The 21,617-nt window shown below is 41.1% G+C and overlaps 55 non-coding genes across 55 annotated transcripts; all 55 read right to left on the reverse strand.

Annotated features, from left to right (window-relative positions):
• Window positions 1-38: 38 nt before the first annotated feature.
• Window positions 39-110, reverse strand: TRNAG-CCC (transfer RNA glycine (anticodon CCC)). The gene has a single exon. It is a non-coding gene; the product is annotated as a tRNA-Gly (tRNA).
• Window positions 111-379: 269 nt separating this feature from the next.
• On the reverse strand, window positions 380-451 carry TRNAG-UCC (transfer RNA glycine (anticodon UCC)). The gene has a single exon. It is a non-coding gene; the product is annotated as a tRNA-Gly (tRNA).
• Window positions 452-895: 444 nt separating this feature from the next.
• TRNAG-UCC (transfer RNA glycine (anticodon UCC)) lies at window positions 896-967 on the reverse strand. Its single transcript has one exon. It is a non-coding gene; the product is annotated as a tRNA-Gly (tRNA).
• A 434-nt stretch (window positions 968-1,401) lies between these two features.
• On the reverse strand, window positions 1,402-1,473 carry TRNAG-UCC (transfer RNA glycine (anticodon UCC)). The gene has a single exon. It is a non-coding gene; the product is annotated as a tRNA-Gly (tRNA).
• A 434-nt stretch (window positions 1,474-1,907) lies between these two features.
• Window positions 1,908-1,979, reverse strand: TRNAG-UCC (transfer RNA glycine (anticodon UCC)). Its single transcript has one exon. It is a non-coding gene; the product is annotated as a tRNA-Gly (tRNA).
• A 103-nt stretch (window positions 1,980-2,082) lies between these two features.
• On the reverse strand, window positions 2,083-2,154 carry TRNAG-CCC (transfer RNA glycine (anticodon CCC)). Its single transcript has one exon. It is a non-coding gene; the product is annotated as a tRNA-Gly (tRNA).
• Window positions 2,155-2,423: 269 nt separating this feature from the next.
• Window positions 2,424-2,495, reverse strand: TRNAG-UCC (transfer RNA glycine (anticodon UCC)). Its single transcript has one exon. It is a non-coding gene; the product is annotated as a tRNA-Gly (tRNA).
• Window positions 2,496-2,939: 444 nt separating this feature from the next.
• On the reverse strand, window positions 2,940-3,011 carry TRNAG-UCC (transfer RNA glycine (anticodon UCC)). Its single transcript has one exon. It is a non-coding gene; the product is annotated as a tRNA-Gly (tRNA).
• A 444-nt stretch (window positions 3,012-3,455) lies between these two features.
• Window positions 3,456-3,527, reverse strand: TRNAG-UCC (transfer RNA glycine (anticodon UCC)). The gene has a single exon. It is a non-coding gene; the product is annotated as a tRNA-Gly (tRNA).
• A 434-nt stretch (window positions 3,528-3,961) lies between these two features.
• TRNAG-UCC (transfer RNA glycine (anticodon UCC)) lies at window positions 3,962-4,033 on the reverse strand. Its single transcript has one exon. It is a non-coding gene; the product is annotated as a tRNA-Gly (tRNA).
• Window positions 4,034-4,136: 103 nt separating this feature from the next.
• TRNAG-CCC (transfer RNA glycine (anticodon CCC)) lies at window positions 4,137-4,208 on the reverse strand. The gene has a single exon. It is a non-coding gene; the product is annotated as a tRNA-Gly (tRNA).
• A 269-nt stretch (window positions 4,209-4,477) lies between these two features.
• Window positions 4,478-4,549, reverse strand: TRNAG-UCC (transfer RNA glycine (anticodon UCC)). The gene has a single exon. It is a non-coding gene; the product is annotated as a tRNA-Gly (tRNA).
• A 444-nt stretch (window positions 4,550-4,993) lies between these two features.
• Window positions 4,994-5,065, reverse strand: TRNAG-UCC (transfer RNA glycine (anticodon UCC)). The gene has a single exon. It is a non-coding gene; the product is annotated as a tRNA-Gly (tRNA).
• Window positions 5,066-5,499: 434 nt separating this feature from the next.
• On the reverse strand, window positions 5,500-5,571 carry TRNAG-UCC (transfer RNA glycine (anticodon UCC)). Its single transcript has one exon. It is a non-coding gene; the product is annotated as a tRNA-Gly (tRNA).
• Window positions 5,572-6,006: 435 nt separating this feature from the next.
• On the reverse strand, window positions 6,007-6,078 carry TRNAG-UCC (transfer RNA glycine (anticodon UCC)). The gene has a single exon. It is a non-coding gene; the product is annotated as a tRNA-Gly (tRNA).
• A 103-nt stretch (window positions 6,079-6,181) lies between these two features.
• On the reverse strand, window positions 6,182-6,253 carry TRNAG-CCC (transfer RNA glycine (anticodon CCC)). Its single transcript has one exon. It is a non-coding gene; the product is annotated as a tRNA-Gly (tRNA).
• A 269-nt stretch (window positions 6,254-6,522) lies between these two features.
• TRNAG-UCC (transfer RNA glycine (anticodon UCC)) lies at window positions 6,523-6,594 on the reverse strand. Its single transcript has one exon. It is a non-coding gene; the product is annotated as a tRNA-Gly (tRNA).
• Window positions 6,595-7,038: 444 nt separating this feature from the next.
• On the reverse strand, window positions 7,039-7,110 carry TRNAG-UCC (transfer RNA glycine (anticodon UCC)). Its single transcript has one exon. It is a non-coding gene; the product is annotated as a tRNA-Gly (tRNA).
• Window positions 7,111-7,554: 444 nt separating this feature from the next.
• Window positions 7,555-7,626, reverse strand: TRNAG-UCC (transfer RNA glycine (anticodon UCC)). The gene has a single exon. It is a non-coding gene; the product is annotated as a tRNA-Gly (tRNA).
• Window positions 7,627-7,729: 103 nt separating this feature from the next.
• Window positions 7,730-7,801, reverse strand: TRNAG-CCC (transfer RNA glycine (anticodon CCC)). Its single transcript has one exon. It is a non-coding gene; the product is annotated as a tRNA-Gly (tRNA).
• A 269-nt stretch (window positions 7,802-8,070) lies between these two features.
• TRNAG-UCC (transfer RNA glycine (anticodon UCC)) lies at window positions 8,071-8,142 on the reverse strand. Its single transcript has one exon. It is a non-coding gene; the product is annotated as a tRNA-Gly (tRNA).
• Window positions 8,143-8,586: 444 nt separating this feature from the next.
• TRNAG-UCC (transfer RNA glycine (anticodon UCC)) lies at window positions 8,587-8,658 on the reverse strand. Its single transcript has one exon. It is a non-coding gene; the product is annotated as a tRNA-Gly (tRNA).
• Window positions 8,659-9,102: 444 nt separating this feature from the next.
• Window positions 9,103-9,174, reverse strand: TRNAG-UCC (transfer RNA glycine (anticodon UCC)). Its single transcript has one exon. It is a non-coding gene; the product is annotated as a tRNA-Gly (tRNA).
• A 434-nt stretch (window positions 9,175-9,608) lies between these two features.
• On the reverse strand, window positions 9,609-9,680 carry TRNAG-UCC (transfer RNA glycine (anticodon UCC)). The gene has a single exon. It is a non-coding gene; the product is annotated as a tRNA-Gly (tRNA).
• A 434-nt stretch (window positions 9,681-10,114) lies between these two features.
• On the reverse strand, window positions 10,115-10,186 carry TRNAG-UCC (transfer RNA glycine (anticodon UCC)). Its single transcript has one exon. It is a non-coding gene; the product is annotated as a tRNA-Gly (tRNA).
• Window positions 10,187-10,289: 103 nt separating this feature from the next.
• On the reverse strand, window positions 10,290-10,361 carry TRNAG-CCC (transfer RNA glycine (anticodon CCC)). Its single transcript has one exon. It is a non-coding gene; the product is annotated as a tRNA-Gly (tRNA).
• A 269-nt stretch (window positions 10,362-10,630) lies between these two features.
• On the reverse strand, window positions 10,631-10,702 carry TRNAG-UCC (transfer RNA glycine (anticodon UCC)). Its single transcript has one exon. It is a non-coding gene; the product is annotated as a tRNA-Gly (tRNA).
• Window positions 10,703-11,146: 444 nt separating this feature from the next.
• On the reverse strand, window positions 11,147-11,218 carry TRNAG-UCC (transfer RNA glycine (anticodon UCC)). The gene has a single exon. It is a non-coding gene; the product is annotated as a tRNA-Gly (tRNA).
• Window positions 11,219-11,662: 444 nt separating this feature from the next.
• TRNAG-UCC (transfer RNA glycine (anticodon UCC)) lies at window positions 11,663-11,734 on the reverse strand. Its single transcript has one exon. It is a non-coding gene; the product is annotated as a tRNA-Gly (tRNA).
• Window positions 11,735-12,178: 444 nt separating this feature from the next.
• TRNAG-UCC (transfer RNA glycine (anticodon UCC)) lies at window positions 12,179-12,250 on the reverse strand. Its single transcript has one exon. It is a non-coding gene; the product is annotated as a tRNA-Gly (tRNA).
• A 103-nt stretch (window positions 12,251-12,353) lies between these two features.
• Window positions 12,354-12,425, reverse strand: TRNAG-CCC (transfer RNA glycine (anticodon CCC)). Its single transcript has one exon. It is a non-coding gene; the product is annotated as a tRNA-Gly (tRNA).
• A 269-nt stretch (window positions 12,426-12,694) lies between these two features.
• On the reverse strand, window positions 12,695-12,766 carry TRNAG-UCC (transfer RNA glycine (anticodon UCC)). The gene has a single exon. It is a non-coding gene; the product is annotated as a tRNA-Gly (tRNA).
• Window positions 12,767-12,869: 103 nt separating this feature from the next.
• TRNAG-CCC (transfer RNA glycine (anticodon CCC)) lies at window positions 12,870-12,941 on the reverse strand. The gene has a single exon. It is a non-coding gene; the product is annotated as a tRNA-Gly (tRNA).
• Window positions 12,942-13,210: 269 nt separating this feature from the next.
• TRNAG-UCC (transfer RNA glycine (anticodon UCC)) lies at window positions 13,211-13,282 on the reverse strand. The gene has a single exon. It is a non-coding gene; the product is annotated as a tRNA-Gly (tRNA).
• A 102-nt stretch (window positions 13,283-13,384) lies between these two features.
• On the reverse strand, window positions 13,385-13,456 carry TRNAG-CCC (transfer RNA glycine (anticodon CCC)). The gene has a single exon. It is a non-coding gene; the product is annotated as a tRNA-Gly (tRNA).
• A 269-nt stretch (window positions 13,457-13,725) lies between these two features.
• TRNAG-UCC (transfer RNA glycine (anticodon UCC)) lies at window positions 13,726-13,797 on the reverse strand. The gene has a single exon. It is a non-coding gene; the product is annotated as a tRNA-Gly (tRNA).
• A 434-nt stretch (window positions 13,798-14,231) lies between these two features.
• Window positions 14,232-14,303, reverse strand: TRNAG-UCC (transfer RNA glycine (anticodon UCC)). Its single transcript has one exon. It is a non-coding gene; the product is annotated as a tRNA-Gly (tRNA).
• Window positions 14,304-14,406: 103 nt separating this feature from the next.
• On the reverse strand, window positions 14,407-14,478 carry TRNAG-CCC (transfer RNA glycine (anticodon CCC)). Its single transcript has one exon. It is a non-coding gene; the product is annotated as a tRNA-Gly (tRNA).
• A 269-nt stretch (window positions 14,479-14,747) lies between these two features.
• TRNAG-UCC (transfer RNA glycine (anticodon UCC)) lies at window positions 14,748-14,819 on the reverse strand. Its single transcript has one exon. It is a non-coding gene; the product is annotated as a tRNA-Gly (tRNA).
• A 444-nt stretch (window positions 14,820-15,263) lies between these two features.
• On the reverse strand, window positions 15,264-15,335 carry TRNAG-UCC (transfer RNA glycine (anticodon UCC)). The gene has a single exon. It is a non-coding gene; the product is annotated as a tRNA-Gly (tRNA).
• Window positions 15,336-15,769: 434 nt separating this feature from the next.
• Window positions 15,770-15,841, reverse strand: TRNAG-UCC (transfer RNA glycine (anticodon UCC)). Its single transcript has one exon. It is a non-coding gene; the product is annotated as a tRNA-Gly (tRNA).
• Window positions 15,842-15,944: 103 nt separating this feature from the next.
• On the reverse strand, window positions 15,945-16,016 carry TRNAG-CCC (transfer RNA glycine (anticodon CCC)). The gene has a single exon. It is a non-coding gene; the product is annotated as a tRNA-Gly (tRNA).
• Window positions 16,017-16,285: 269 nt separating this feature from the next.
• On the reverse strand, window positions 16,286-16,357 carry TRNAG-UCC (transfer RNA glycine (anticodon UCC)). Its single transcript has one exon. It is a non-coding gene; the product is annotated as a tRNA-Gly (tRNA).
• Window positions 16,358-16,801: 444 nt separating this feature from the next.
• Window positions 16,802-16,873, reverse strand: TRNAG-UCC (transfer RNA glycine (anticodon UCC)). The gene has a single exon. It is a non-coding gene; the product is annotated as a tRNA-Gly (tRNA).
• Window positions 16,874-17,307: 434 nt separating this feature from the next.
• Window positions 17,308-17,379, reverse strand: TRNAG-UCC (transfer RNA glycine (anticodon UCC)). Its single transcript has one exon. It is a non-coding gene; the product is annotated as a tRNA-Gly (tRNA).
• Window positions 17,380-17,481: 102 nt separating this feature from the next.
• On the reverse strand, window positions 17,482-17,553 carry TRNAG-CCC (transfer RNA glycine (anticodon CCC)). The gene has a single exon. It is a non-coding gene; the product is annotated as a tRNA-Gly (tRNA).
• A 268-nt stretch (window positions 17,554-17,821) lies between these two features.
• On the reverse strand, window positions 17,822-17,893 carry TRNAG-UCC (transfer RNA glycine (anticodon UCC)). Its single transcript has one exon. It is a non-coding gene; the product is annotated as a tRNA-Gly (tRNA).
• Window positions 17,894-17,996: 103 nt separating this feature from the next.
• On the reverse strand, window positions 17,997-18,068 carry TRNAG-CCC (transfer RNA glycine (anticodon CCC)). The gene has a single exon. It is a non-coding gene; the product is annotated as a tRNA-Gly (tRNA).
• Window positions 18,069-18,337: 269 nt separating this feature from the next.
• Window positions 18,338-18,409, reverse strand: TRNAG-UCC (transfer RNA glycine (anticodon UCC)). Its single transcript has one exon. It is a non-coding gene; the product is annotated as a tRNA-Gly (tRNA).
• Window positions 18,410-18,853: 444 nt separating this feature from the next.
• Window positions 18,854-18,925, reverse strand: TRNAG-UCC (transfer RNA glycine (anticodon UCC)). Its single transcript has one exon. It is a non-coding gene; the product is annotated as a tRNA-Gly (tRNA).
• A 103-nt stretch (window positions 18,926-19,028) lies between these two features.
• Window positions 19,029-19,100, reverse strand: TRNAG-CCC (transfer RNA glycine (anticodon CCC)). Its single transcript has one exon. It is a non-coding gene; the product is annotated as a tRNA-Gly (tRNA).
• A 269-nt stretch (window positions 19,101-19,369) lies between these two features.
• On the reverse strand, window positions 19,370-19,441 carry TRNAG-UCC (transfer RNA glycine (anticodon UCC)). Its single transcript has one exon. It is a non-coding gene; the product is annotated as a tRNA-Gly (tRNA).
• A 444-nt stretch (window positions 19,442-19,885) lies between these two features.
• On the reverse strand, window positions 19,886-19,957 carry TRNAG-UCC (transfer RNA glycine (anticodon UCC)). Its single transcript has one exon. It is a non-coding gene; the product is annotated as a tRNA-Gly (tRNA).
• A 608-nt stretch (window positions 19,958-20,565) lies between these two features.
• On the reverse strand, window positions 20,566-20,637 carry TRNAG-CCC (transfer RNA glycine (anticodon CCC)). Its single transcript has one exon. It is a non-coding gene; the product is annotated as a tRNA-Gly (tRNA).
• A 444-nt stretch (window positions 20,638-21,081) lies between these two features.
• TRNAG-CCC (transfer RNA glycine (anticodon CCC)) lies at window positions 21,082-21,153 on the reverse strand. Its single transcript has one exon. It is a non-coding gene; the product is annotated as a tRNA-Gly (tRNA).
• Between the last annotated feature and the right edge of the window lie 464 nt (window positions 21,154-21,617).

A 21,617-nucleotide genomic window follows, 5' to 3' on the forward strand; every position in this document is an offset into this window, starting at 1 on the left:
AAAAGTAACATGTTGCAAAAAAAGAAACCTATATCGCCTGCATTGGCCGGGAATCGAACCCGGGTCAATTGCTTGGGAAGCAACTATTCTCGCCACTATACCACCAATGCCTACCCCCACACTGAAAACGTGTGCGTTTGCTCATCAACTGTGCTAATGTGTTACAAAAACAGCACCCTGGCATTTTTCTTATAATGCGCAGTAACCCTACTAAGCTTTTATCAACAACTGTAACGCGGCATATAGTTAAGGTAAGACAGTTGAAAAGAAGCAGAGAAACTTTCTCTTCATTATTGTTATTTTAATGTTCAGTATTGCTAAATTGTGTGAAGAACAAACGAAAACCATGAGCCTTAAACAGAATAAAAGCATCACCAAATGCGTTGGCCGGGAATCGAACCCGGGTCAACTGCTTGGAAGGCAGCTATGCTCACCACTATACCACCAACGCATGAACATGCACACGGTTTTTTACGTTTTCTGCCTCAGCACCATATTTTTTCATTCTTTTTAGTAAAAAGTAACATGTTGCAAAAAAAGAAACCTATATCGCCTGCATTGGCCGGGAAACAAACCCGGGTCAATTGCTTGGGAAGCAACTATTCTCGCCACTATACCACCAATGCCTACCCCCACACTGAAAACGTGTGCTTTTGCTCATCAACTGTGCTAAGGTGTTACAAAAACAGCACCCTGGCATTTTTCTTATAATGCGCAGTAACCCTACTAAGCTTTTATCAACAACTGCATCGCGGCATATAGTTAAGGTTAGACAGTTGAAAAGAAGCACAGAAACTTTCTCTTCATTATTGTTATTTTAATTTTCAGTATTGCTAAATTGTGTGAAGAACAAACGAAAACCATGAGCCTTATACAGAATAAAAGCATCACCAAATGCGTTGGCCGGGAATCGAACCCGGGTCAACTGCTTGGAAGGCAGCTATGCTCACCACTATACCACCAACGCTTGAACACGCACACGTTTTTTTACGTTTTCTGCCTCAGCACCATATTTTTTCATTCTTTTTAGTAAAAAGTAACATGTTGCAAAAAAAGAAACCTATATCGCCTGCAATCGAACCCGGGTCACTTGCTTGGGAAGCAACTATTCTCGCCACTATACCACCAATGCCTACCCCCACACTGAAAACGTGTGCGTTTGCTCATCAACTGTGCTAAGGTGTTACAAAAACAGCACCCTGGCATTTTTCTTATAATGCGCAGTAACCCTACTAAGCTTTTATCAACAACTGTAACGCGGCATATAGTTAAGGTTAGACAGTTGAAAAGAAGCACAGAAACTTTCTCTTCATTATTGTTATTTTAATTTTCAGTATTGCTAAATTGTGTGAAGAACAAACGAAAACCATGAGCCTTATACAGAATAAAAGCATCACCAAATGCGTTGGCCGGGAATCGAACCCGGGTCAACTGCTTGGAAGGCAGCTATGCTCACCACTATACCACCAACGCTTGAACGCGCACACGTTTTTTTACGTTTTCTGCCTCAGCACCATATTTTTTCATTCTTTTTAGTAAAAAGTAACATGTTGCAAAAAAAGAAACCTATATCGCCTGCAATCGAACCCGGGTCACTTGCTTGGGAAGCAACTATTCTCGCCACTATACCACCAATGCCTACCCCCACACTGAAAACGTGTGCGTTTGCTCATCAACTGTGCTAAGGTGTTACAAAAACAGCACCCTGGCATTTTTCTTATAATGCGCAGTAACCCTACTAAGCTTTTATCAACAACTGTAACGCGGCATATAGTTAAGGTTAGACAGTTGAAAAGAAGCACAGAAACTTTCTCTTCATTATTGTTATTTTAATTTTCAGTATTGCTAAATTGTGTGAAGAACAAACGAAAACCATGAGCCTTGTACAGAATAAAAGCATCACCAAATGCGTTGGCCGGGAATCGAACCCGGGTCAACTGCTTGGAAGGCAGCTATGCTCACCACTATACCACCAACGCTTGAATGCGCACACGTTTTTTTACGTTTTCTGCCTCAGCACCATATTTTTTCATTCTTTTTAGTAAAAAGTAACATGTTGCAAAAAAAGAAACCTATATCGCCTGCATTGGCCGGGAATCGAACCCGGGTCAATTGCTTGGGAAGCAACTATTCTCGCCACTATACCACCAATGCCTACCCCCACACTGAAAATGTGTGCGTTTGCTCATCAACTGTGCTAATGTGTTACAAAAACAGCACCCTGGCATTTTTCTTATAATGCGCAGTAACCCTACTAAGCTTCTATCAACAACTGTAACGCGGCATATAGTTAAGGTAAGACAGTTGAAAAGAAGCAGAGAAACTTTCTCTTCATTATTGTTATTTTAATGTTCAGTATTGCTAAATTGTGTGAAGAACAAACGAAAACCATGAGCCTTAAACAGAATAAAAGCATCACCAAATGCGTTGGCCGGGAATCGAACCCGGGTCAACTGCTTGGAAGGCAGCTATGCTCACCACTATACCACCAACGCATGAACATGCACACGGTTTTTTACGTTTTCTGCCTCAGCACCATATTTTTTCATTCTTTTTAGTAAAAAGTAACATGTTGCAAAAAAAGAAACCTATATCGCCTGCATTGGCCGGGAAACAAACCCGGGTCAATTGCTTGGGAAGCAACTATTCTCGCCACTATACCACCAATGCCTACCCCCACACTGAAAACGTGTGCTTTTGCTCATCAACTGTGCTAAGGTGTTACAAAAACAGCACCCTGGCATTTTTCTTATAATGCGCAGTAACCCTACTAAGCTTTTATCAACAACTGTATCGCGGCATATAGTTAAGGTTAGACAGTTGAAAAGAAGCACAGAAACTTTCTCTTCATTATTGTTATTTTAATTTTCAGTATTGCTAAATTGTGTGAAGAACAAACGAAAACCATGAGCCTTATACAGAATAAAAGCATCACCAAATGCGTTGGCCGGGAATCGAACCCGGGTCAACTGCTTGGAAGGCAGCTATGCTCACCACTATACCACCAACGCTTGAACACGCACACGTTTTTTTACGTTTTCTGCCTCAGCACCATATTTTTTCATTCTTTTTAGTAAAAAGTAACATGTTGCAAAAAAAGAAACCTATATCGCCTGCATTGGCCGGGAAACAAACCCGGGTCAATTGCTTGGGAAGCAACTATTCTCGCCACTATACCACCAATGCCTACCCCCACACTGAAAACGTGTGCTTTTGCTCATCAACTGTGCTAAGGTGTTACAAAAACAGCACCCTGGCATTTTTCTTATAATGCGCAGTAACCCTACTAAGCTTTTATCAACAACTGTAACGCGGCATATAGTTAAGGTTAGACAGTTGAAAAGAAGCACAGAAACTTTCTCTTCATTATTGTTATTTTAATTTTCAGTATTGCTAAATTGTGTGAAGAACAAACGAAAACCATGAGCCTTATACAGAATAAAAGCATCACCAAATGCGTTGGCCGGGAATCGAACCCGGGTCAACTGCTTGGAAGGCAGCTATGCTCACCACTATACCACCAACGCTTGAACGCGCACACGTTTTTTTACGTTTTCTGCCTCAGCACCATATTTTTTCATTCTTTTTAGTAAAAAGTAACATGTTGCAAAAAAAGAAACCTATATGCCCTGCATTCGAACCCGGGTCAATTGCTTGGGAAGCAACTATTCTCGCCACTATACCACCAATGCCTACCCCCACACTGAAAATGTGTGCTTTTGCTCATCAACTGTGCTAATGTGTTACAAAAACAGCACCCTGGCATTTTTCTTATAATGCGCAGTAACCCTACTAAGCTTTTATCAACAACTGTAACGCGGCATATAGTTAAGGTTAGACAGTTGAAAAGAAGCACAGAAACTTTCTCTTCATTATTGTTATTTTAATTTTCAGTATTGCTAAATTGTGTGAAGAACAAACGAAAACCATGAGCCTTATACAGAATAAAAGCATCACCAAATGCGTTGGCCGGGAATCGAACCCGGGTCAACTGCTTGGAAGGCAGCTATGCTCACCACTATACCACCAACGCTTGAACACGCACACGTTTTTTTACGTTTTCTGCCTCAGCACCATATTTTTTCATTCTTTTTAGTAAAAAGTAACATGTTGCAAAAAAAGAAACCTATATCGCCTGCATTGGCCGGGAATCGAACCCGGGTCAATTGCTTGGGAAGCAACTATTCTCGCCACTATACCACCAATGCCTACCCCCACACTGAAAACGTGTGCGTTTGCTCATCAACTGTGCTAATGTGTTACAAAAACAGCACCCTGGCATTTTTCTTATAATGCGCAGTAACCCTACTAAGCTTTTATCAACAACTGTAACGCGGCATATAGTTAAGGTAAGACAGTTGAAAAGAAGCAGAGAAACTTTCTCTTCATTATTGTTATTTTAATGTTCAGTATTGCTAAATTGTGTGAAGAACAAACGAAAACCATGAGCCTTAAACAGAATAAAAGCATCACCAAATGCGTTGGCCGGGAATCGAACCCGGGTCAACTGCTTGGAAGGCAGCTATGCTCACCACTATACCACCAACGCATGAACATGCACACGGTTTTTTACGTTTTCTGCCTCAGCACCATATTTTTTCATTCTTTTTAGTAAAAAGTAACATGTTGCAAAAAAAGAAACCTATATCGCCTGCATTGGCCGGGAAACAAACCCGGGTCAATTGCTTGGGAAGCAACTATTCTCGCCACTATACCACCAATGCCTACCCCCACACTGAAAACGTGTGCTTTTGCTCATCAACTGTGCTAAGGTGTTACAAAAACAGCACCCTGGCATTTTTCTTATAATGCGCAGTAACCCTACTAAGCTTTTATCAACAACTGCATCGCGGCATATAGTTAAGGTTAGACAGTTGAAAAGAAGCACAGAAACTTTCTCTTCATTATTGTTATTTTAATTTTCAGTATTGCTAAATTGTGTGAAGAACAAACGAAAACCATGAGCCTTATACAGAATAAAAGCATCACCAAATGCGTTGGCCGGGAATCGAACCCGGGTCAACTGCTTGGAAGGCAGCTATGCTCACCACTATACCACCAACGCTTGAACACGCACACGTTTTTTTACGTTTTCTGCCTCAGCACCATATTTTTTCATTCTTTTTAGTAAAAAGTAACATGTTGCAAAAAAAGAAACCTATATCGCCTGCAATCGAACCCGGGTCACTTGCTTGGGAAGCAACTATTCTCGCCACTATACCACCAATGCCTACCCCCACACTGAAAACGTGTGCGTTTGCTCATCAACTGTGCTAAGGTGTTACAAAAACAGCACCCTGGCATTTTTCTTATAATGCGCAGTAACCCTACTAAGCTTTTATCAACAACTGTAACGCGGCATATAGTTAAGGTTAGACAGTTGAAAAGAAGCACAGAAACTTTCTCTTCATTATTGTTATTTTAATTTTCAGTATTGCTAAATTGTGTGAAGAACAAACGAAAACCATGAGCCTTATACAGAATAAAAGCATCACCAAATGCGTTGGCCGGGAATCGAACCCGGGTCAACTGCTTGGAAGGCAGCTATGCTCACCACTATACCACCAACGCTTGAACGCGCACACGTTTTTTTTACGTTTTCTGCCTCAGCACCATATTTTTTCATTCTTTTTAGTAAAAAGTAACATGTTGCAAAAAAAGAAACCTATATCGCCTGCAATCGAACCCGGGTCACTTGCTTGGGAAGCAACTATTCTCGCCACTATACCACCAATGCCTACCCCCACACTGAAAACGTGTGCGTTTGCTCATCAACTGTGCTAAGGTGTTACAAAAACAGCACCCTGGCATTTTTCTTATAATGCGCAGTAACCCTACTAAGCTTTTATCAACAACTGTAACGCGGCATATAGTTAAGGTTAGACAGTTGAAAAGAAGCACAGAAACTTTCTCTTCATTATTGTTATTTTAATTTTCAGTATTGCTAAATTGTGTGAAGAACAAACGAAAACCATGAGCCTTGTACAGAATAAAAGCATCACCAAATGCGTTGGCCGGGAATCGAACCCGGGTCAACTGCTTGGAAGGCAGCTATGCTCACCACTATACCACCAACGCTTGAATGCGCACACGTTTTTTTACGTTTTCTGCCTCAGCACCATATTTTTTCATTCTTTTTAGTAAAAAGTAACATGTTGCAAAAAAAGAAACCTATATCGCCTGCATTGGCCGGGAATCGAACCCGGGTCAATTGCTTGGGAAGCAACTATTCTCGCCACTATACCACCAATGCCTACCCCCACACTGAAAATGTGTGCGTTTGCTCATCAACTGTGCTAATGTGTTACAAAAACAGCACCCTGGCATTTTTCTTATAATGCGCAGTAACCCTACTAAGCTTCTATCAACAACTGTAACGCGGCATATAGTTAAGGTAAGACAGTTGAAAAGAAGCAGAGAAACTTTCTCTTCATTATTGTTATTTTAATGTTCAGTATTGCTAAATTGTGTGAAGAACAAACGAAAACCATGAGCCTTAAACAGAATAAAAGCATCACCAAATGCGTTGGCCGGGAATCGAACCCGGGTCAACTGCTTGGAAGGCAGCTATGCTCACCACTATACCACCAACGCATGAACATGCACACGGTTTTTTACGTTTTCTGCCTCAGCACCATATTTTTTCATTCTTTTTAGTAAAAAGTAACATGTTGCAAAAAAAGAAACCTATATCGCCTGCATTGGCCGGGAAACAAACCCGGGTCAATTGCTTGGGAAGCAACTATTCTCGCCACTATACCACCAATGCCTACCCCCACACTGAAAACGTGTGCTTTTGCTCATCAACTGTGCTAAGGTGTTACAAAAACAGCACCCTGGCATTTTTCTTATAATGCGCAGTAACCCTACTAAGCTTTTATCAACAACTGTATCGCGGCATATAGTTAAGGTTAGACAGTTGAAAAGAAGCACAGAAACTTTCTCTTCATTATTGTTATTTTAATTTTCAGTATTGCTAAATTGTGTGAAGAACAAACGAAAACCATGAGCCTTATACAGAATAAAAGCATCACCAAATGCGTTGGCCGGGAATCGAACCCGGGTCAACTGCTTGGAAGGCAGCTATGCTCACCACTATACCACCAACGCTTGAACACGCACACGTTTTTTTACGTTTTCTGCCTCAGCACCATATTTTTTCATTCTTTTTAGTAAAAAGTAACATGTTGCAAAAAAAGAAACCTATATCGCCTGCATTGGCCGGGAAACAAACCCGGGTCAATTGCTTGGGAAGCAACTATTCTCGCCACTATACCACCAATGCCTACCCCCACACTGAAAACGTGTGCTTTTGCTCATCAACTGTGCTAAGGTGTTACAAAAACAGCACCCTGGCATTTTTCTTATAATGCGCAGTAACCCTACTAAGCTTTTATCAACAACTGTAACGCGGCATATAGTTAAGGTTAGACAGTTGAAAAGAAGCACAGAAACTTTCTCTTCATTATTGTTATTTTAATTTTCAGTATTGCTAAATTGTGTGAAGAACAAACGAAAACCATGAGCCTTATACAGAATAAAAGCATCACCAAATGCGTTGGCCGGGAATCGAACCCGGGTCAACTGCTTGGAAGGCAGCTATGCTCACCACTATACCACCAACGCTTGAACGCGCACACGTTTTTTTACGTTTTCTGCCTCAGCACCATATTTTTTCATTCTTTTTAGTAAAAAGTAACATGTTGCAAAAAAAGAAACCTATATCGCCTGCATTGGCCGGGAATCGAACCCGGGTCAATTGCTTGGGAAGCAACTATTCTCGCCACTATACCACCAATGCCTACCCCCACACTGAAAACGTGTGCGTTTGCTCATCAACTGTGCTAATGTGTTACAAAAACAGCACCCTGGCATTTTTCTTATAATGCGCAGTAACCCTACTAAGCTTCTATCAACAACTGTAACGCGGCATATAGTTAAGGTAAGACAGTTGAAAAGAAGCAGAGAAACTTTCTCTTCATTATTGTTATTTTAATGTTCAGTATTGCTAAATTGTGTGAAGAACAAACGAAAACCATGAGCCTTAAACAGAATAAAAGCATCACCAAATGCGTTGGCCGGGAATCGAACCCGGGTCAACTGCTTGGAAGGCAGCTATGCTCACCACTATACCACCAACGCATGAACATGCACACGGTTTTTTACGTTTTCTGCCTCAGCACCATATTTTTTCATTCTTTTTAGTAAAAAGTAACATGTTGCAAAAAAAGAAACCTATATCGCCTGCATTGGCCGGGAAACAAACCCGGGTCAATTGCTTGGGAAGCAACTATTCTCGCCACTATACCACCAATGCCTACCCCCACACTGAAAACGTGTGCGTTTGCTCATCAACTGTGCTAATGTGTTACAAAAACAGCACCCTGGCATTTTTCTTATAATGCGCAGTAACCCTACTAAGCTTTTATCAACAACTGTAACGCGGCATATAGTTAAGGTAAGACAGTTGAAAAGAAGCAGAGAAACTTTCTCTTCATTATTGTTATTTTAATGTTCAGTATTGCTAAATTGTGTGAAGAACAAACGAAAACCATGAGCCTTAAACAGAATAAAAGCATCACCAAATGCGTTGGCCGGGAATCGAACCCGGGTCAACTGCTTGGAAGGCAGCTATGCTCACCACTATACCACCAACGCATGAACATGCACACGGTTTTTTACGTTTTCTGCCTCAGCACCATATTTTTTCATTCTTTTTAGTAAAAAGTAACATGTTGCAAAAAAAGAAACCTATATCGCCTGCATTGGCCGGGAAACAAACCCGGGTCAATTGCTTGGGAAGCAACTATTCTCGCCACTATACCACCAATGCCTACCCCCACACTGAAAACGTGTGCTTTTGCTCATCAACTGTGCTAAGGTGTTACAAAAACAGCACCCTGGCATTTTTCTTATAATGCGCAGTAACCCTACTAAGCTTTTATCAACAACTGCATCGCGGCATATAGTTAAGGTTAGACAGTTGAAAAGAAGCACAGAAACTTTCTCTTCATTATTGTTATTTTAATTTTCAGTATTGCTAAATTGTGTGAAGAACAAACGAAAACCATGAGCCTTATACAGAATAAAAGCATCACCAAATGCGTTGGCCGGGAATCGAACCCGGGTCAACTGCTTGGAAGGCAGCTATGCTCACCACTATACCACCAACGCTTGAACACGCACACGTTTTTTTACGTTTTCTGCCTCAGCACCATATTTTTTCATTCTTTTTAGTAAAAAGTAACATGTTGCAAAAAAAGAAACCTATATCGCCTGCAATCGAACCCGGGTCACTTGCTTGGGAAGCAACTATTCTCGCCACTATACCACCAATGCCTACCCCCACACTGAAAACGTGTGCGTTTGCTCATCAACTGTGCTAAGGTGTTACAAAAACAGCACCCTGGCATTTTTCTTATAATGCGCAGTAACCCTACTAAGCTTTTATCAACAACTGTAACGCGGCATATAGTTAAGGTTAGACAGTTGAAAAGAAGCACAGAAACTTTCTCTTCATTATTGTTATTTTAATTTTCAGTATTGCTAAATTGTGTGAAGAACAAACGAAAACCATGAGCCTTATACAGAATAAAAGCATCACCAAATGCGTTGGCCGGGAATCGAACCCGGGTCAACTGCTTGGAAGGCAGCTATGCTCACCACTATACCACCAACGCTTGAACGCGCACACGTTTTTTTACGTTTTCTGCCTCAGCACCATATTTTTTCATTCTTTTTAGTAAAAAGTAACATGTTGCAAAAAAAGAAACCTATATCGCCTGCAATCGAACCCGGGTCACTTGCTTGGGAAGCAACTATTCTCGCCACTATACCACCAATGCCTACCCCCACACTGAAAACGTGTGCGTTTGCTCATCAACTGTGCTAAGGTGTTACAAAAACAGCACCCTGGCATTTTTCTTATAATGCGCAGTAACCCTACTAAGCTTTTATCAACAACTGTAACGCGGCATATAGTTAAGGTTAGACAGTTGAAAAGAAGCACAGAAACTTTCTCTTCATTATTGTTATTTTAATTTTCAGTATTGCTAAATTGTGTGAAGAACAAACGAAAACCATGAGCCTTGTACAGAATAAAAGCATCACCAAATGCGTTGGCCGGGAATCGAACCCGGGTCAACTGCTTGGAAGGCAGCTATGCTCACCACTATACCACCAACGCTTGAATGCGCACACGTTTTTTTACGTTTTCTGCCTCAGCACCATATTTTTTCATTCTTTTTAGTAAAAAGTAACATGTTGCAAAAAAAGAAACCTATATCGCCTGCATTGGCCGGGAATCGAACCCGGGTCAATTGCTTGGGAAGCAACTATTCTCGCCACTATACCACCAATGCCTACCCCCACACTGAAAATGTGTGCGTTTGCTCATCAACTGTGCTAATGTGTTACAAAAACAGCACCCTGGCATTTTTCTTATAATGCGCAGTAACCCTACTAAGCTTCTATCAACAACTGTAACGCGGCATATAGTTAAGGTAAGACAGTTGAAAAGAAGCAGAGAAACTTTCTCTTCATTATTGTTATTTTAATGTTCAGTATTGCTAAATTGTGTGAAGAACAAACGAAAACCATGAGCCTTAAACAGAATAAAAGCATCACCAAATGCGTTGGCCGGGAATCGAACCCGGGTCAACTGCTTGGAAGGCAGCTATGCTCACCACTATACCACCAACGCATGAACATGCACACGGTTTTTTACGTTTTCTGCCTCAGCACCATATTTTTTCATTCTTTTTAGTAAAAAGTAACATGTTGCAAAAAAAGAAACCTATATCGCCTGCATTGGCCGGGAAACAAACCCGGGTCAATTGCTTGGGAAGCAACTATTCTCGCCACTATACCACCAATGCCTACCCCCACACTGAAAACGTGTGCTTTTGCTCATCAACTGTGCTAAGGTGTTACAAAAACAGCACCCTGGCATTTTTCTTATAATGCGCAGTAACCCTACTAAGCTTTTATCAACAACTGTATCGCGGCATATAGTTAAGGTTAGACAGTTGAAAAGAAGCACAGAAACTTTCTCTTCATTATTGTTATTTTAATTTTCAGTATTGCTAAATTGTGTGAAGAACAAACGAAAACCATGAGCCTTATACAGAATAAAAGCATCACCAAATGCGTTGGCCGGGAATCGAACCCGGGTCAACTGCTTGGAAGGCAGCTATGCTCACCACTATACCACCAACGCTTGAACACGCACACGTTTTTTTACGTTTTCTGCCTCAGCACCATATTTTTTCATTCTTTTTAGTAAAAAGTAACATGTTGCAAAAAAAGAAACCTATATCGCCTGCATTGGCCGGGAAACAAACCCGGGTCAATTGCTTGGGAAGCAACTATTCTCGCCACTATACCACCAATGCCTACCCCCACACTGAAAACGTGTGCTTTTGCTCATCAACTGTGCTAAGGTGTTACAAAAACAGCACCCTGGCATTTTTCTTATAATGCGCAGTAACCCTACTAAGCTTTTATCAACAACTGTAACGCGGCATATAGTTAAGGTTAGACAGTTGAAAAGAAGCACAGAAACTTTCTCTTCATTATTGTTATTTTAATTTTCAGTATTGCTAAATTGTGTGAAGAACAAACGAAAACCATGAGCCTTATACAGAATAAAAGCATCACCAAATGCGTTGGCCGGGAATCGAACCCGGGTCAACTGCTTGGAAGGCAGCTATGCTCACCACTATACCACCAACGCTTGAACGCGCACACGTTTTTTTACGTTTTCTGCCTCAGCACCATATTTTTTCATTCTTTTTAGTAAAAAGTAACATGTTGCAAAAAAAGAAACCTATATCGCCTGCATTGGCCGGGAATCGAACCCGGGTCAATTGCTTGGAAAGCAACTATTCTCGCCACTATACCACCAATGCCTACCCCCACACTGAAAACGTGTGCGTTTGCTCATCAACTGTGCTAATGTGTTACAAAAACAGCACCCTGGCATTTTTCTTATAATGCGCAGTAACCCTACTAAGCTTCTATCAACAACTGTAACGCGGCATATAGTTAAGGTAAGACAGTTGAAAAGAAGCAGAGAAACTTTCTCTTCATTATTGTTATTTTAATGTTCAGTATTGCTAAATTGTGTGAAGAACAAACGAAAACCATGAGCCTTAAACAGAATAAAAGCATCACCAAATGCGTTGGCCGGGAATCGAACCCGGGTCAACTGCTTGGAAGGCAGCTATGCTCACCACTATACCACCAACGCATGAACATGCACACGGTTTTTTACGTTTTCTGCCTCAGCACCATATTTTTTCATTCTTTTTAGTAAAAAGTAACATGTTGCAAAAAAAGAAACCTATATCGCCTGCATTGGCCGGGAATCGAACCCGGGTCAATTGCTTGGGAAGCAACTATTCTCGCCACTATACCACCAATGCCTACCCCCACACTGAAAACGTGTGCTTTTGCTCATCAACTGTGCTAAGGTGTTACAAAAACAGCACCCTGGCATTTTTCTTATAATGCGCAGTAACCCTACTAAGCTTTTATCAACAACTGTATCGCGGCATATAGTTAAGGTTAGACAGTTGAAAAGAAGCACAGAAACTTTCTCTTCATTATTGTTATTTTAATTTTCAGTATTGCTAAATTGTGTGAAGAACAAACGAAAACCATGAGCCTTATACAGAATAAAAGCATCACCAAATGCGTTGGCCGGGAATCGAACCCGGGTCAACTGCTTGGAAGGCAGCTATGCTCACCACTATACCACCAACGCTTGAACACGCACACGTTTTTTTACGTTTTTTGCCTCAGCACCATATTTTTTCATTCTTTTTAGTAAAAAGTAACATGTTGCAAAAAAAGAAACCTATATCGCCTGCATTGGCCGGGAATCGAACCCGGGTCAATTGCTTGGGAAGCAACTATTCTCGCCACTATACCACCAATGCCTACCCCCACACTGAAAACGTGTGCGTTTGCTCATCAACTGTGCTAAGGTGTTACAAAAACAGCACCCTGGCATTTTTCTTATAATGCGCAGTAACCCTACTAAGCTTTTATCAACAACTGTAACGCGGCATATAGTTAAGGTTAGACAGTTGAAAAGAAGCACAGAAACTTTCTCTTCATTATTGTTATTTTAATTTTCAGTATTGCTAAATTGTGTGAAGAACAAACGAAAACCATGAGCCTTATACAGAATAAAAGCATCACCAAATGCGTTGGCCGGGAATCGAACCCGGGTCAACTGCTTGGAAGGCAGCTATGCTCACCACTATACCACCAACGCTTGAACGCGCACACGTTTTTTTACGTTTTCTGCCTCAGCACCATATTTTTTCATTCTTTTTAGTAAAAAGTAACATGTTGCAAAAAAAAACCCCATACCGCCTGCATTGGCCGGGAATCGAACCCTGGTCAATTGCTTGGGAAGCAACTATTCTCGCCACTATACCACCAATGCCTACCCCCACACTGAAAATGTGTGCTTTTGCTCATCAACTGTGCTAAGGTGTTACAAAAACAGCACCCTGGCATTTTTCTTATAATGCGCAGTAACCCTACTAAGCTTTTATCAACAACTGTAACGCCGCATATAGTTAAGGTTAGACAGTTGAAAAGAAGCACAGAAACTTTCTCTTCATTATTGTTATTTTAATTTTCAGTATTGCTAAATTGTGTGAAGAACAAACGAAAACCATGAGCCTTATACAGAATAAAAGCATCACCAAATGCGTTGGCCGGGAATCGAACCCGGGTCAACTGCTTGGAAGGCAGCTATGCTCACCACTATACCACCAACGCTTGAACACGCACACGTTTTTTTACGTTTTCTGCCTCAGCACCATATTTTTTCATTCTTTTTAGTAAAAAGTAACATGTTGCAAAAAAAGAAACCTATATCGCCTGCAATCGAACCCGGGTCACTTGCTTGGGAAGCAACTATTCTCGCCACTATACCACCAATGCCTACCCCCACACTGAAAACGTGTGCGTTTGCTCATCAACTGTGCTAAGGTGTTACAAAAACAGCACCCTGGCATTTTTCTTATAATGCGCAGTAACCCTACTAAGCTTTTATCAACAACTGTAACGCGGCATATAGTTAAGGTTAGACAGTTGAAAAGAAGCACAGAAACTTTCTCTTCATTATTGTTATTTTAATTTTCAGTATTGCTAAATTGTGTGAAGAACAAACGAAAACCATGAGCCTTATACAGAATAAAAGCATCACCAAATGCGTTGGCCGGGAATCGAACCCGGGTCAACTGCTTGGAAGGCAGCTATGCTCACCACTATACCACCAACGCTTGAACACGCACACGTTTTTTTACGTTTTCTGCCTCAGCACCATATTTTTTCATTCTTTTTAGTAAAAAGTAAGATGTTGCAAAAAAAGAAACCTATATCGCCTGCATTGGCCGGGAATCGAACCCGGGTCAATTGCTTGGGAAGCAACTATTCTCGCCACTATACCACCAATGCCTACCCCCACACTAAAAACGTGTGCGTTTGCTCATCAACTGTGCTAATGTGTTACAAAAACAGCACCCTGGCATTTTTCTTATAATGCGCAGTAACCCTACTAAGCTTTTATCAACAACTGTAACGCGGCATATAGTTAAGGTAAGACAGTTGAAAAGAAGCAGAGAAACTTTCTCTTCATTATTGTTATTTTAATGTTCAGTATTGCTAAATTGTGTGAAGAACAAACGAAAACCATGAGCCTTAAACAGAATAAAAGCATCACCAAATGCGTTGGCCGGGAATCGAACCCGGGTCAACTGCTTGGAAGGCAGCTATGCTCACCACTATACCACCAACGCATGAACATGCACACGGTTTTTTACGTTTTCTGCCTCAGCACCATATTTTTTCATTCTTTTTAGTAAAAAGTAACATGTTGCAAAAAAAGAAACCTATATCGCCTGCATTGGCCGGGAAACAAACCCGGGTCAATTGCTTGGGAAGCAACTATTCTCGCCACTATACCACCAATGCCTACCCCCACACTGAAAACGTGTGCTTTTGCTCATCAACTGTGCTAAGGTGTTACAAAAACAGCACCCTGGCATTTTTCTTATAATGCGCAGTAACCCTACTAAGCTTTTATCAACAACTGCATCGCGGCATATAGTTAAGGTTAGACAGTTGAAAAGAAGCACAGAAACTTTCTCTTCATTATTGTTATTTTAATTTTCAGTATTGCTAAATTGTGTGAAGAACAAACGAAAACCATGAGCCTTATACAGAATAAAAGCATCACCAAATGCGTTGGCCGGGAATCGAACCCGGGTCAACTGCTTGGAAGGCAGCTATGCTCACCACTATACCACCAACGCTTGAACACGCACACGTTTTTTTACGTTTTCTGCCTCAGCACCATATTTTTTCATTCTTTTTAGTAAAAAGTAACATGTTGCAAAAAAAGAAACCTATATCGCCTGCAATCGAACCCGGGTCACTTGCTTGGGAAGCAACTATTCTCGCCACTATACCACCAATGCCTACCCCCACACTGAAAACGTGTGCGTTTGCTCATCAACTGTGCTAAGGTGTTACAAAAACAGCACCCTGGCATTTTTCTTATAATGCGCAGTAACCCTACTAAGCTTTTATCAACAACTGTAACGCGGCATATAGTTAAGGTTAGACAGTTGAAAAGAAGCACAGAAACTTTCTCTTCATTATTGTTATTTTAATTTTCAGTATTGCTAAATTGTGTGAAGAACAAACGAAAACCATGAGCCTTATACAGAATAAAAGCATCACCAAATGCGTTGGCCGGGAATCGAACCCGGGTCAACTGCTTGGAAGGCAGCTATGCTCACCACTATACCACCAACGCTTGAACACGCACACGTTTTTTTACGTTTTCTGCCTCAGCACCATATTTTTTCATTCTTTTTAGTAAAAAGTAACATGTTGCAAAAAAAGAAACCTATATCGCCTGCATTGGCCGGGAATCGAACCCGGGTCAATTGCTTGGGAAGCAACTATTCTCGCCACTATACCACCAATGCCTACCCCCACACTGAAAACGTGTGCGTTTGCTCATCAACTGTGCTAATGTGTTACAAAAACAGCACCCTGGCATTTTTCTTATAATGCGCAGTAACCCTACTAAGCTTTTATCAACAACTGTAACGCGGCATATAGTTAAGGTAAGACAGTTGAAAAGAAGCAGAGAAACTTTCTCTTCATTATTGTTATTTTAATGTTCAGTATTGCTAAATTGTGTGAAGAACAAACGAAAACCATGAGCCTTAAACAGAATAAAAGCATCACCAAATGCGTTGGCCGGGAATCGAACCCGGGTCAACTGCTTGGAAGGCAGCTATGCTCACCACTATACCACCAACGCATGAACATGCACACGGTTTTTTACGTTTTCTGCCTCAGCACCATATTTTTTCATTCTTTTTAGTAAAAAGTAACATGTTGCAAAAAAAGAAACCTATATCGCCTGCATTGGCCGGGAAACAAACCCGGGTCAATTGCTTGGGAAGCAACTATTCTCGCCACTATACCACCAATGCCTACCCCCACACTGAAAACGTGTGCTTTTGCTCATCAACTGTGCTAAGGTGTTACAAAAACAGCACCCTGGCATTTTTCTTATAATGCGCAGTAACCCTACTAAGCTTTTATCAACAACTGCATCGCGGCATATAGTTAAGGTTAGACAGTTGAAAAGAAGCACAGAAACTTTCTCTTCATTATTGTTATTTTAATTTTCAGTATTGCTAAATTGTGTGAAGAACAAACGAAAACCATGAGCCTTATACAGAATAAAAGCATCACCAAATGCGTTGGCCGGGAATCGAACCCGGGTCAACTGCTTGGAAGGCAGCTATGCTCACCACTATACCACCAACGCTTGAACACGCACACGTTTTTTTACGTTTTCTGCCTCAGCACCATATTTTTTCATTCTTTTTAGTAAAAAGTAACATGTTGCAAAAAAAGAAACCTATATCGCCTGCAATCGAACCCGGGTCACTTGCTTGGGAAGCAACTATTCTCGCCACTATACCACCAATGCCTACCCCCACACTGAAAACGTGTGCGTTTGCTCATCAACTGTGCTAAGGTGTTACAAAAACAGCACCCTGGCATTTTTCTTATAATGCGCAGTAACCCTACTAAGCTTTTATCAACAACTGTAACGCGGCATATAGTTAAGGTTAGACAGTTGAAAAGAAGCACAGAAACTTTCTCTTCATTATTGTTATTTTAATTTTCAGTATTGCTAAATTGTGTGAAGAACAAACGAAAACCATGAGCCTTATACAGAATAAAAGCATCACCAAATGCGTTGGCCGGGAATCGAACCCGGGTCAACTGCTTGGAAGGCAGCTATGCTCACCACTATACCACCAACGCTTGAACGCGCACACGTTTTTTTACGTTTTCTGCCTCAGCACCATATTTTTTCATTCTTTTTAGTAAAAAGTAACATGTTGCAAAAAAAAACCCCATACCGCCTGCATTGGCCGGGAATCGAACCCTGGTCAATTGCTTGGGAAGCAACTATTCTTGCCACTATACCACCAATGCCTACCCCCACACTGAAAACGTGTGCTTTTGCTCATCAACTGTGCTAAGGTGTTACAAAAACAGCACCCTGGCATTTTTCTTATAATGCGCAGTAACCCTACTAAGCTTTTATCAACAACTGTAACGCGGCATATAGTTAAGGTTAGACAGTTGAAAAGAAGCACAAAACTTTCTCTTCATTATTGTTATTTTAATTTTCAGTATTGCTAAATTGTGTGAAGAACAAACGAAAACCATGAGCCTTATACAGAATAAAAGCATCACCAAATGCGTTGGCCGGGAATCGAACCCGGGTCAACTGCTTGGAAGGCAGCTATGCTCACCACTATACCACCAACGCTTGAACACGCACACGTTTTTTTACGTTTTCTGCCTCAGCACCATATTTTTTCATTCTTTTTAGTAAAAAGTAACATGTTGCAAAAGGAGAAACCTATACCGCTCGCATTGGCCGGGAATCGAACCCGGGTCAATTGCTTGGGAAGCAACTATTCTCGCCACTATACCACCAATGCCTACCCCCACACTGGAAATGTGTGCTTTTGCTCATCAACTGTGCTAATGTGTTACAAAAACAGCACCCTGGAATTTTTCTTATAATGCGCAGTAACCCTACTAAGCTTTTATCAACAACTGTAACGCGGCATGTAGTTAAGGTAAGACAGTTGAAAAGAAGCAGAGAAACTTTCTCTTCATTATTGTTATTTTAATTTTCAGTATTGCTAAATTGTGTGAAGAACAAACGAAAACCATGAGCCTTAAACAGAATAAAAGCATCACCAAATGCGTTGGCCGGGAATCGAACCCGGGTCAACTGCTTGGAAGGCAGCTATGCTCACCACTATACCACCAACGCTTGAACATGCACACGGTTTTTTACGTTTTCTGCCTCAGCACCATATTTTTTCATTCTTTTTAGTAAAAAGTAATATGTTGCAAAAAGAGAAACCTATACCGCTTGCATTGGCCGGGAATCGAACACGGGTCAATTGCTTGGGAAGCAACTATTCTCGCCACTATACCACCAATGCCTACCCCCACACTGAAAATGTGTGCTTTTGCTCATCAACTGTGCTAATGTGTTACAAAAACAGCACCCTGGCATTTTTCTTATAATGCGCAGTAACCCTACTAAGCTTTTATCAACAACTGTAACGCGGCATATAGTTAAGGTAAGACAGTTGAAAAGAAGCAGAGAAACTTTCTCTTCATTATTGTTATTTTAATTTTCAGTATTGCTAAATTGTGTGAAGAACAAACGAAAACCATGAGCCTTAAACAGAATAAAAGCATCACCAAATGCGTTGGCCGGGAATCGAACCCGGGTCAACTGCTTGGAAGGCAGTTATGCTCACCACTATACCACCAACGCTTGAACACGCCCATGGTTTTTTACGTTTTCTGCCTCAGCACCATATTTTTTCATTCTTTTTAGTAAAAAGTAACATGTTGCAAAAGGAGAAACCTATACCGCTCGCATTGGCCGGGAATCGAACCCGGGTCAATTGCTTGGGAAGCAACTATTCTCGCCACTATACCACCAATGCCTACCCCCACACTGGAAATGTGTGCTTTTGCTCATCAACTGTGCTAATGTGTTACAAAAACAGCACCCTGGAATTTTTCTTATAATGCGCAGTAACCCTACTAAGCTTTTATCAACAACTGTAACGCGGCATGTAGTTAAGGTAAGACAGTTGAAAAGAAGCAGAGAAACTTTCTCTTCATTATTGTTATTTTAATTTTCAGTATTGCTAAATTGTGTGAAGAACAAACGAAAACCATGAGCCTTAAACAGAATAAAAGCATCACCAAATGCGTTGGCCGGGAATCGAACCCGGGTCAACTGCTTGGAAGGCAGCTATGCTCACCACTATACCACCAACGCTTGAACATGCACACGGTTTTTTACGTTTTCTGCCTCAGCACCATATTTTTTCATTCTTTTTAGTAAAAAGTAATATGTTGCAAAAAGAGAAACCTATACCGCTTGCATTGGCCGGGAATCGAACACGGGTCAATTGCTTGGGAAGCAACTATTCTCGCCACTATACCACCAATGCCTACCCCCACACTGAAAATGTGTGCTTTTGCTCATCAACTGTGCTAATGTGTTACAAAAACAGCACCCTGGCATTTTTCTTATAATGCGCAGTAACCCTACTAAGCTTTTATCAACAACTGTAACGCGGCATATAGTTAAGGTAAGACAGTTGAAAAGAAGCAGAGAAACTTTCTCTTCATTATTGTTATTTTAATTTTCAGTATTGCTAAATTGTGTGAAGAACAAACGAAAACCATGAGCCTTAAACAGAATAAAAGCATCACCAAATGCGTTGGCCGGGAATCGAACCCGGGTCAACTGCTTGGAAGGCAGTTATGCTCACCACTATACCACCAACGCTTGAACACGCCCATGGTTTTTTACGTTTTCTGCCTCAGCACCATATTTTTTCATTCTTTTTAGTAAAAAGTAACATGTTGCAAAAAAAGAAACCTATATCGCCTGCAATCGAACCCGGGTCACTTGCTTGGGAAGCAACTATTCTCGCCACTATACCACCAATGCCTACCCCCACACTGAAAACATGTGCGTTTGCTCATCAACTGTGCTAAGGTGTTACAAAAACAGCACCCTGGCATTTTTCTTATAATGCGCAGTAACCCTACTAAGCTTTTATCAACAACTGTAACGCGGCATATAGTTAAGGTTAGACAGTTGAAAAGAAGCACAGAAACTTTCTCTTCATTATTGTTATTTTAATTTTCAGTATTGCTAAATTGTGTGAAGAACAAACGAAAACCATGAGCCTTATACAGAATAAAAGCATCACCAAATGCGTTGGCCGGGAATCGAACCCAGGTCAACTGCTTGGAAGGCAGCTATGCTCACCACTATACCACCAACGCTTGAACGCGCACACGTTTTTTTACGTTTTCTGCCTCAGCACCATATTTTTTCATTCTTTTTAGTAAAAAGTAACATGTTGCAAAAAAAAACCCCATACCGCCTGCATTGGCCGGGAATCGAACCCTGGTCAATTGCTTGGGAAGCAACTATTCTTGCCACTATACCACCAATGCCTACCCCCACACTGAAAACGTGTGCTTTTGCTCATCAACTGTGCTAAGGTGTTACAAAAACAGCACCCTGGCATTTTTCTTATAATGCGCAGTAACCCTACTAAGCTTTTATCAACAACTGTAACGCGGCATATAGTTAAGGTTAGACAGTTGAAAAGAAGCACAGAAACTTTCTCTTCATTATTGTTATTTTAATTTTCAGTATTGCTAAATTGTGTGAAGAACAAACGAAAACCATGAGCCTTATACAGAATAAAAGCATCACCAAATGCGTTGGCCGGGAATCGAACCCGGGTCAACTGCTTGGAAGGCAGCTATGCTCACCACTATACCACTAACGCTTGAACACGCACACGTTTTTTTACGTTTTCTGCCTCAGCACCATATTTTTTCATTCTTTTTAGTAAAAAGTAACATGTTGCAAAAAGAGAAACCTATACCGCTCGCATTGGCCGGGAATCGAACCCGGGTCAATTGCTTGGGAAGCAACTATTCTCGCCACTATACCACCAATGCCTACCCCCAAACTGGAAATGTGTGCTTTTGCTCATCAACTGTGCTAATGTGTTACAAAAACAGCACCCTGGAATTTTTCTTATAATGCGCAGTAACCCTACTAAGCTTTTATCAACAACTGTAACGCGGCATGTAGTTAAGGTAAGACAGTTGAAAAGAAGCAGAGAAACATTCTCTTCATTATTGTTATTTTAATTTTCAGTATTGCTAAATTGTGTGAAGAACAAACGAAAACCATGAGCCTTAAACAGAATAAAAGCATCACCAAATGCGTTGGCCGGGAATCGAACCCAGGTCAACTGCTTGGAAGGCAGCTATGCTCACCACTATACCACCAACGCTTGAACATGCACACGGTTTTTTACGTTTTCTGCCTCAGCACCATATTTTTTCATTCTTTTTAGTAAAAAGTAATATGTTGCAAAAAGAGAAACCTATACCGCTTGCATTGGCCGGGAATCGAA

The sequence above is a fragment of the Anomaloglossus baeobatrachus genome, unplaced genomic scaffold (assembly GCF_048569485.1).
Source record: "Anomaloglossus baeobatrachus isolate aAnoBae1 unplaced genomic scaffold, aAnoBae1.hap1 Scaffold_2622, whole genome shotgun sequence".
Lineage (NCBI taxonomy): Eukaryota > Metazoa > Chordata > Amphibia > Anura > Aromobatidae > Anomaloglossus > Anomaloglossus baeobatrachus.